This window comes from Telmatherina bonti (assembly GCF_933228915.1).
Source record: "Telmatherina bonti genome assembly, chromosome: 19".
Lineage (NCBI taxonomy): Eukaryota > Metazoa > Chordata > Actinopteri > Atheriniformes > Telmatherinidae > Telmatherina > Telmatherina bonti.
The window spans coordinates 25,846,009-25,857,324 of NC_136617.1; positions in this window are offsets into that span (position 1 = coordinate 25,846,009).

An 11,316-nucleotide genomic window follows, 5' to 3' on the forward strand; every position below is an offset into this window, starting at 1 on the left:
CCAGGGTGTCCCCTGCTTCTCGCATGCTGATTGCTGGGATAGGCTCCAGCTTTACCGTGACCCTGAATTGGAATAAGTGGTATAGAAAATAGGTAAAATGATAGATAGTCAGAAAACAGTACTGAGAATATATTGCAATTATCATTTTGTTCATGTCAATTATATCACTATGATTGGTTAATCGCAATTCTTTAATGCCCATACACTTAAAAGAAAAAAATCTGAATTTTACATGTAAAAAGAGCTCTAACGGTGAATATAAAATAACACGTCTTCCTTTTAAGCTTTGTAAATAAATTAATATTGAGTAAAGCTCACTTTCCATTGCAATGCTAACACTTGTTTAGTTTTCTAAGTTTTTGGAGATTTTAAAGTGTGTTTTTTTCTTACAATTTATTCAGTCTTCTGCAGCGCCAATCCAAGCAGTTGAACCTTCAAACGGACTTATTCAAATCTTTGTATGTGGGATCAGATCGGATGTGGACCCTCCAGTCTCAGATCTGATTTTCCTCAGATGTCTCCTAATGGCAGTAGAATGAGTAAGATCCCAAACCAGATGATCCATCTGATCTCCCCTACTGGAACAGTGTTGGTGATGGGATGGTCTGTTCCATGACGTTCATGGCGGAGGTACATCCAGCAGGAAATTTAAAGCTCCAGCACTCACTCTACCACCTGAAGTCTCACTGCATAATACATGTAATTTGTTGACTCCTAAAGAAATTATTGATAAATGCAATGCAAGGATCAACTAAATAGAATGTCAGAAATAGCCCCAAAACCCAGCCAAAGGCTAACCAAAACATAAGGAGATGCAGAAATTCCAACAACCAGGAGGACTACAGAAACTAACAGCAACTGCACTAAAAAAATAAATGGAAATAATTCTGATTGGGGACTGGACAACACAGCATGTGAGGATGGAAAAGACAAGAACCCTTTTTCTGTTACATCAGTCAGGGAAGTGACTTGATAACCATTCTGACTTTACATACAGATGACCTGCAGATAACTGTCCACACAGGGACTTATCGTATTCTCAGCAAAAAAAAAAAAAAACTTGCTCTAAGATCCTTAAGAAAGACTTCTCTTTGTTGTTGGAGAGACTGTGTCGTGTCATTATGGAGCACATCATATTTTCATTTCAGACCCCATTCCTACTTGCAGGGAAAGGAAATATGGTTTTCAGCAGACTTTTGGGTCTGAACACATGGCTATCAAATGCACATATCACCATAGAATAAAGTTAATCAATAACCACAATATCTTTTGGAACTGGTAATGGTAACTGGTAATGATGTAATTATTATGAGCATCCAAATCTAACTGGAGGTAGATTGGAGAACTTGGTGCACACTGTTGTCATGCTGTTCGGATGACGAAGGCAAACATGAGCATACAGATAAGAGTGAAGAACACAGTAGAGAGGTGAACAACACCCAGCTATCCCCCCTTGTCAGGTCCTCTTCTGAAAGTCACAAAGCTAAATAAGTGCTATAAGTTACATATATATCATAAGATGTCTATATCCAAGTCTGGACCCCAGCAACCATCTATCAAAAAATACAGGGCTGCCCTCCCACCCCACCCTCTCTTCCCCTTAGATCATCTGTCCTGACAGATCAGAGCACCAGAGGATGTGTAGGGTGTTCAAGGAGCAGCAGCAGAATTAAAATCAAAGATAGCATGACATGATGCATTCAGGGTCCTTCTGTAGTAGACCTACTACTGCTGATAACTGATGTCAGAACCAGCCAGGATCCAGTAAGATTCCTGTATTAGATAGTAAAAGAAGAAATCAAAAGCAATCCCTTTTTGGGATGAACCTATCTAATCTTTTAATCATACCATGTTCCACTCAGCATACATCAGAGACCAATGTAAACTCCATAAAAGCTTTCTTAAAGATGCATTACGTCACTTTTTTACCATAAAACTCTGCTTCCCAGACTTGTTCAATGACACAGTGACATCTATCATGTACATTTCTAGAGCTACTTCTACCCATCATTGTCCTAAGGCTGAGATCCCACACTATACAATTTTTACATCTGGGACACGGCGTGATGTTTCTCTTTTGGGTAAATCTAAACATGTCAATATAGAAGAACCGGAGGAGGAGAAGGTGCCTCATTTAAAGATTCCTTCCAGTGTAAAGATATTTCATTTGGGGATTTTACTTCATTTGAATATCCTGGTTTTTTTTTAAAGGGTATTCCTAAAATCCCATGTTTAATCACTCCAGGACACGTTGCAAGTTTTATTGATGAATATTCTGAATTATTGTCAGTTATCTCTATTGATTTTAACCCTGTTCTCTTAACTGGGGATTTCAACATATACATTGATAATATGATGGATTATAATGCCAAGTATTGTTCTTCTTTTTTGGACATGTGAGGTTTGTGGTAATATGTAGAGGAAACAACCCATGTCCAAAGTTACATTTTGGACCTGGTTATTTCTAAAAGGTAATATTTCCTCTGTTACAGTCTCTGACTTGGCTTGGTCTGTATCTTGTTTGATTTACTGATCACTCTGAATGTCCAAAAAACCTGCTTCTCAATTCGGAAGAGTTTCATTAATGAAAGAACAAGTGCAGAGTTTATCAAGGCCATAGCTCTGTTGCCAACAACTGCAGAGTAGGTTGATAAAAATGACCAATATGGTCACAAAACTAAAAGGAGAATGGAGAAAAGCTGAATGCAACTGGAGGAAAAGAAAACTTTCAATTTTTTATGAGCAATACAAAGCCTACATAATTATAGGCTCCTGCTTTGCACTATGAACTGTGCAAAGCAGGAGCGATTCTAGAATCAGAGGGCCCTGAGCATCCAGAGAGCTGATATATAATATTAAAGTTTGGGAAAAAAAACTAAATAAGGGCTTCTATTAAATCCTATTCAGCATTTCTTCCTTTCTCTTTAAAAAGTCCCTTGAAATTGTGACTGTCCACGTCACAGTTTCACCGTTGGTGTTCTCTTCTTTCTCGTGTTTCATCTTGTTTGACTCCTCTGATGTTCACTCCTTGTGTCTTTGCTTTTTCTGTCATTCTTGTTTGTTCTCTTCTTCCTATTCATTAAATGTTTTGTGATGGCCAAAAATGTTAAAATTCACCTTAAAATCCAAGCTGCAGAACGTTTTTCTCATTCACCTATCAAAAGATTAGGGCCAGTTGATTAACGTCATGCAATGGTGACACCTGTAGTGGAGTGATATAACAAGGCTTTAACCTGCTGATCTCTCTCTCTCTCTCTCTCTCTCTCTCTCTCTGTCTCTCTCTGTCTCTCTCTCTGTATATATATATATATATATATATATATATATATATATATATATATATATATATATATATATATATATATATATATACATATAAATATATATATATATATATATATATATATATATATATATATATATATATATATATATATATATATATATATATATGGTTTATATATATTTATATGTACATATATATTTATATATAAATATATATGTACATATAAATATATATATACCATAAATATATGTACATATAAATATATATATATTTATATGTACATATATATATATATATATATATATATATATATATATATATATATATATATATATATATATATATATATATATATATATATATACCATAACAACTCTTCCCATCTTAGAGAATGGCTAAGATGGGAAGCAAATGGCTATTCATCTCAAACCCTGTTCTTCTACCGGATCTCGGGCTCAGGTCCTGGGAGCTGAGGATCCTATGCATCACTTTAACTGTTCATTTCACTGCACTCTTCTAGGTGGAGATGTTTCTCCAGCTATCTGTTGGAGCCAATTCTCTAGCATGGGGGACATGGCCCCCAGTGTTCCAATGACCCCGGTGCTCCAATGACTATGGGTACCACTAATGCTTTTACTGACCAGGCCATCTCCAGTTCCTGCTTGAGGCTATGGTACTCCTTCAGTTTCTCATGCCTTTTTTTTGTGATATTTCCATCATCAAGGATAGACATATCAATCACTACACCTTTCCTCTGCTGCTTATCCATGATCACTATCTCCAGATAGTTGGCATCACCATTTTGTTGGTCTGAATCTGGAAGTGCCACAGAATCTTACCTTGAGCGTTGAGCCCTGTGAAACTTCCCTACTAAATTATCCTGCAATCCAAGTGTTTCTCCACCGATCATCACCCAGCTAAGTCATCTCTATCGTATCATCCACCTGGTGATCTTCACTATTTGGAAGCCATCTGGATCTGGAAACCAACTACACTGTGCAGCCTGTCTTCCCTCCAACGGAGAACCATCACTGGTTAAAACATGAAACACTATTCCACCTGGATCTCCTGACATCATCCAGATTCTTTACATCCACTAATAAGAAGAAAATTCATTACTTTTCAAGATTTCTCCTTAATCATACCTCCACCTATATGTCTATTATAACAGTGAAACTACAATTACGAGCCTCTGGATTTCACAAAATCCACATCCCTCATTCCTCAATAAAACTTTTTTTTCTAACTCTCCAGGATTTGCTTCCATCACATGTGGGTCAAACACTTTGACATCATGACAGCTACTGGGTAATGGCATTCCATGTATTCTTTTCCTGCCAGTTTCTTGTACCCTGCTGTGAGGTGTTGGATTGTGTCAGAGGTTTCTTTGCACAGTCTACGCCTGGAATCCTGCCAGCTGTGGTAGATCTGAGCTTTGATGGCCCTAGTACTCAAGATTTGCTCTTGTGCTGCCATGATTAGTGCGTCTGTGTTGTTCTTCAGTCCAGTGCTCTCTAGCCACTGGTAGGAATTGTTCATATCGGCCACTTCAATTATCTGTCAGTGGTACATCCCATGAAAGGGGCTTTTACTTCCTTGATGGTTCCTTTAATTTGGTCACCTCCAGGTTCCATTGCCTGGGACATTCAGTAAGTGCTACATCCCTTGGGGCCCTCTTCCTGATGTTTTCATGGAGTTTGGATGTTTCATCTTGGATAGTGGACTTGATGCCCACTAGTCCCCGGCCTCCCTCTTTAGCGTATAGTCCATGGACACTGGACTTAGGGTAGAACCCTCCACGCATGGTGGACAGCTTCTGTGTTTTACCATCTGTGGCTTGAACTTCCCCCTTTAGTCAGCTTATTATTCGAGCAGGGTATTGGATCACTGGTAGGGCATAGCTGTTAATTGCCCAGATCTTGTTCTTGCCATTTAGCTGACATCTCAGTACTTGCCTAACTCTTTGCAGGTATTTGGCTGTGGCAGCTTCCATGGTGGCCTCTTCATGGTTGCCATTTGCTTGTGACATGCCAAGGTACTTGTATTTCTCTTCCACATCTGCTATTATTTCATTGCTTTCTATGAGTGCAATGTCCTTTGTATTGACTATTTTTTCCCCTTTTTTATTACAATTTGGCCACATTTCTCCAGTCCAAATGGTATTCCACTGTTCCTGCTGTGGATCCTGGTAGTGTGGACCAGTGAGTCAAGGTCTTGCTCACTAGCATACAGCTTGATGTAATCCATGTAGAGGAGGTGACTGATTGTGGTCCTATTCCTGAGGTGGTATCCATAGCCAGTCTTGTTTATTAATTAGTTGAGGAGGTTCAGGCCTATGCAGAACAGCAGCAGGGACAGGGCATCTCCTTGGTATATCCCACATTTGATGAGACTTCTGCAATTGGCTGCCACAGCCTCATTGAGTTTGCAATGAAAGTTCTTGGATTGGTGTTAAGCTCGTGCAACTTCAGATATTCCAGGATCCATGTCTGAGTCATTGAGTCAAAGGCTTTCTTGTAATCAATTCAGGCCGTGCACAGGCTTGTCTGTCTGGTTTTTCATCACGGGCGATAGTCCTATCAACTTGCAGCTGGTTTTGGCTCTTCTGATTCCTTTACCAATGTCTTCCTGTGTCTCTGCCATTAATCCACGTGCCCACTTACATTAGCTGGTATGATGCCCGACAGGAGCTTCCAGCTTGTGGAGAGGCAGGCTATAGGCTTATAGTTGAATGGGACTATTCCACTGTGGGGATCATTCAGTACAAGTCCCATCCCTCAGGAGCTGGTTCATTTGTGCCGCTAGGCACACATGGAGTGAAGTTCGCTTCTTTAACCAGTAGGCATGGATCATGTCCAGGTCAGGTGAAGACTAGTTCTTCATACCTGATTTTCTATGCTGGATATCTGTCACTGTAATGGTAACTGGACCTTGTTCAGGAAGGAAGCTGTGGTCTGCTCTCAGTTCTCTTAACTGCTGTGTTTCACTCTTATGTGACGCCTCCTTCCACCATATGTCTTTCCAGCACTTGTTCTGCAGTCTTGGTGGGTAAGCTCGTATGGTATTACCATATGACTGGGAGTACACCTTAGCTGGGTTCATCAAGAACATCCCGTTGATTTTCCTGGCCTCTATTTCTCTTGTGTATCTCATCAGTTGTACAGCCAATGCTTGGACTCTTTGTTTCCTGAGTCTCAGGTACCTGGCTGTACCTCTTGGGTATGTCTTTCATGGTTTTACCCTTCTGTAGTTCTGAAAGATGGCTAACTTCCCTTTGAGTTGCCTGGATTTTGGCTTCCAACCTTCTCTTCCATGGAGCCTTTCATCTTGCCCTTCATATTGATGTTATGTCGGCCAAACATTTCCAGAATCACCGTTACTGTTTAACAGCTCGTTGGTTTCAGTAAAGTTGCAGTAGGTATTGTACTTACTGCTGCATTCATATCAGCTCGGAGATTTTCTGGTGGTACATCACTAATTCTCATTAGTAGGTGGTGGGGTGTACTGGCTCTCAGATAGATAGATAGATAGATAGATAGATAGATAGATAGATAGATAGATAGATAGATAGATAGGTAGATAGTTAGATAGATAGATAGATAGATAGATAGATAAAAATAATGGCTGCCACTTGGCACTGTACAAAGTTTGTCCAGCAAGAAAAGCTAGTTCTGTTGGCTTATTTAACTAAATAAAAAGAAAAAAAGTGCAGCCAGCTTTGAGAGGCTGGACTTTGTCTTTACTAGCAGGAAAAATCCCCCCAAAATTAAAATCTTTATTGTTAGTGAACAAAGAGATAATAGGCCACACTTCCATGTTATGTTATGGATTATGTTACTTGTACAAGATCATTTAATATTTTAAACACACATTTATGCTAAATCACATGTATATAGTGTAAATAATGCAACCCACAAGTTACAGCAGCCATAAAGCTGTACCACAAGTTTAGTAGGGCAAGTCCATAACTCTTTCCTTTTAAACCTTTAATCCATCCAGCTTTGGGTTGACTAACATATCCCTAACACTTCTTCTAAAACTGATTTAACTGGACAACCATAGTGACAGAATCCGAGCTGTTCACACCCACTCCACTGGAAAAGCTCACTTCAAACCAGAGATGGCCCGGCAGATGGATTATGTCCTTGTTGTGAGTAAAGCCTCACTTCCGGCCACAAGGCAGAAGTGTTTGACAAATGTATGTCAAAACAGTTGTAGAGTTCCTCAACATAAAAGTCCACTCTGGGGATAGACCAATAACGCTTCACCGCTGTGCTTCCATTTGCATTGGAAAAGATTGTGTGATCTTGTGAGGTTTTGAGAGAAAAAGTGATGAAGAATAACTGTTTTTCTTGTTATTTAGTAGTTTGTGAGAAACCTTTGAAAAACATGCTGACTAACTGTTCTCTGGCGACCTTCCATTCCATATGTGTGTGTGGGGTGTGATAATAAAAAAAAATAAAATAAAAAAAATAAAATAAAAAAAAAAGTGGGGGCTTCTATAGACGCAGAGCAGCTCAAGTTTAATTGCTTGTGGTGGCAGTCAAAGTCAATATACTGGTCAATGGCCCGTGCATCCCGCAGGTTCATTTCACCATAATTACTCTACATGTGCCTGGTCAGTGCATAAGTCTGTCATCATTAGAATAATAACAATGGGTTGGGCAAGGAGTAAGGCAGAAAAAATAGGGAAGCAAATGCAAAAGAAATGAATGCATAAATACTGCAGACAAGAGATGGCTTGGCACAGCAAATGCACAGAGTAACACAGTGGGTGGATGCATGATTTCTCCAATTCACAAATGATCACATCTAAGCCATCAAATGTACAGTCACATATACACATGACTTAATACAGGTAATGTGTTTCCAAAAACTGTTTAAAAAAATGGAAAACTAACAAAATGATGACAAAAAGACAGAATTGAGGAAGTTGCTTCAATAGAGGATTGTAACGACCTGCTTTTTTTAGTTATTCAATGTTTGTCTTCTGCATTTATTGTCACTGATCAATTATTTTATACTCAAAATACTTTGACACAATGGTATTAGAGAAACATGAAACAAACACAGTTCTGGTTGTTACAATTCCCCTGAATCAACTGGGCAGCAGCATTATTTCATACAAATAAAAGTTGTGTGTGGAGTGGTGTGTGTCTTCTATGGCGCAACCATGTGTTATTTTGTTGTTGATTATCATCCTCGGCCTTTACCAGCTGCCCGCAAGTCTTTCAAAAATATCTCAATTGAATTAAAAACAGGTGGACACAGTTTGATTAGCTTGTAAAAGCACACCTGCTACTCGATAAACACACACACACACACACACACACACACACACACACACACACACACACACACAATAGATATTTTTATTAAAAAAAAGATACCTAACTTTGAGATGAAAATATTATCATAGGTGGACATGTTTGCAGCACTAAACAATTTTAGAGTTGTAAAAGAAAAATTAAGCTCATCAACAAGGTAATGACTGTACATTCTTAACACACTATAGATTTCAAATATAATCTATTATTGTTTTTGTGTAGAAGGAATGTGCCTTTTTTAAGTATTTTTGTGTGACTTTTATTTCCTGTTACAAGGAAAATGATTCCTGAAGAGGATTATAGACCAGGATCACCGATACCTGGTGTTAAAGGTATTGTTTCCCAACTTCAACATATCTGGTGTAAATTAAATGGATATCTAACAGCTTGTTGACAAATTCTGCACAAAGCTTTTACTGGCCTTTTCATTTCAATCAGGTGTTGTGTCTCAGGAACATATTCTGCACCTGCAGGATGCCCTCCCTCAAGAACAAGAGTTGGTGATTCCTGTTCTAAACATACACATATACAGTTGACTGTTTTGGACTTTTTTATGACTTAAACTTTAGTTTCAATAAATATTTCAAAATGTACAAAAATTTTTAGTCTAACTTACCACTGAAAAATGATCCTCATCACTCCTTGCACTCATGCTGGCTGTAAGCATATAAAGCAAGGACTCCAGAATGGAAGTATGTGTCCATCAGTCAAAGTAGATCAATCACTGAACTTTTTTTACGTGACAATACTAGTCTTATAATTTTCACTAATATAGTTTTAAAACTCTGACCTTACATGTCATCAATAAAGTATTTTCTAATTGTCCATTTGTGTTGTGAGTTGGTGATATAAGTCTGACACTGTAAAGTAGTCCATGTGTTCACTCAGGGCTCAGGGTCGCTTTAAAAATGTAGCAAGGCTTCTGCTGTGATCTAATGAAATCCAAGACTTTTTAAAAGTACAATGTCATCTGTCAAATCCACCTGTCACTTAGCAGTGGGTAAGTAGCAGTGACTATAATTACATGTAAAGTGATCACTTCAAGATGTAGCTGCATGTGGCAGAAACTCTTAACTGTTCTACTTTCTTCTTTTCCAACAACATCACAGGTGGGAAGCAAACCTGCAAGTCAATGGGAAATTACTACTACAACTAAATCTGTTTCCTTTTTTTAAAAAAAAAGATGTGCATATAGCATCACTGTATATATGTATATGCATTGGTAGGTACGTACATAGGTAGGTAGGTACATAGATAGATAGATAGATAGATAGATAGCTAGATAGATAGGTAGATAGATAGATAGATAGATAGATAGATAGATAGATAGATAGATAGATAGATAGATAGATAGATATAGATATACTTGTTGCTATGCAGCAAGTACTTAAAGCCGGGGAAGGTAATGTTGGGGGAGTTAGCAAAATTTGAAAGTGGCACCCTGTCTTGGCTCCTCGCCCTGTGGTTTTGCTCCTTGCTTGATCCAAGGCTTTTTTCTTACCTCCGCCAAGGAGGTTTTGTATTTAAACATAACCTGTTTTTACCATTGTTTATCTGTTTGTAGCTTCAAGATAACTCAAAAATATATGGGCGGAGCTTAATGAAATTTTCAGGAATTTTTAGAATTGTGAAAAAGAAGAACTGATATAATTTTGGTGGTGATCCGGATCACCGTTTGGATCCAGGAATTTTGTAAAGGCTGTGGCGGAGGTTTGAACTCTCCCAGTGGTTTTCCACCAACGATTTTCTCTTTCTTGGCTGTTCAGCGGGAGGAGACAAATAAACCGTTGGGGAAATCCTTCCTGCATTTTCTCAGCCATGTTTGCCTTTCATTGGTGAGTTTTCACAGATTTACAGTAAACTGAGGGTTCTAACTATGTTTCTTATTGTTCATGATTACAAAATGTATAGACTACTATCAAGAGGAGGAGACACTTCACCCAGAGTAAAAAAAAAAAAATATGTCTCTGAGCAAGATTATCTACCCCAGCTTAAATTAAATTCACTTTTAGGAGTTATAGTGTATTTATGTAAACTGTGACATACTAGAAGCCAAATGCTGAAGTCACATATCAAATAATAAATTTGCAATATACTGAGTTGATTACTGAAATACTAAAACTTCTGTCATTATCCTGATGTTATGTTAAATAAGAGAGCATGACCAGGTGTATGTTAATGACTTTTATTGTGTCTTCTTGCATGTGGAATGGTTTGTGCTTTTTTTAATCTATCCAAAAATTGTCATTATGTGAATCACTTTGTGCAGCTTTTGTATTAAAAAGTGCTTCATAAATACTTTCATTTGATGTTGCTTGAGGCAGCTTTATATTTTTATTGAACTAGGAAATTTCTTTTGCAACTCTCTGATTTCACTTCAAGGCTCTCTCAGAGTCTTTATTGGAAGTTATGTTCTTTACTTTTCATTAAATTGAGTATATGAGAACATTTCTCAAACTTTCAGAAAAATGCGCTTCAGACAACGCCAAATGATGGTGCCATTACAATCCATTAATTAAACTGATAGATCATCCTATATTTCCGAATGTATCTCTGTTTTATGTTACGTTGGGGTGTTCCCACTGGCTGCATTTCAAAGGCACCAGAGAAATACTCTGTAAAACCATTGCACGATATGGCAGCAGGTTAACGGCTATTTGAAAGCCATTGAATCATTGTTACACTTAAATATTGTCACACATC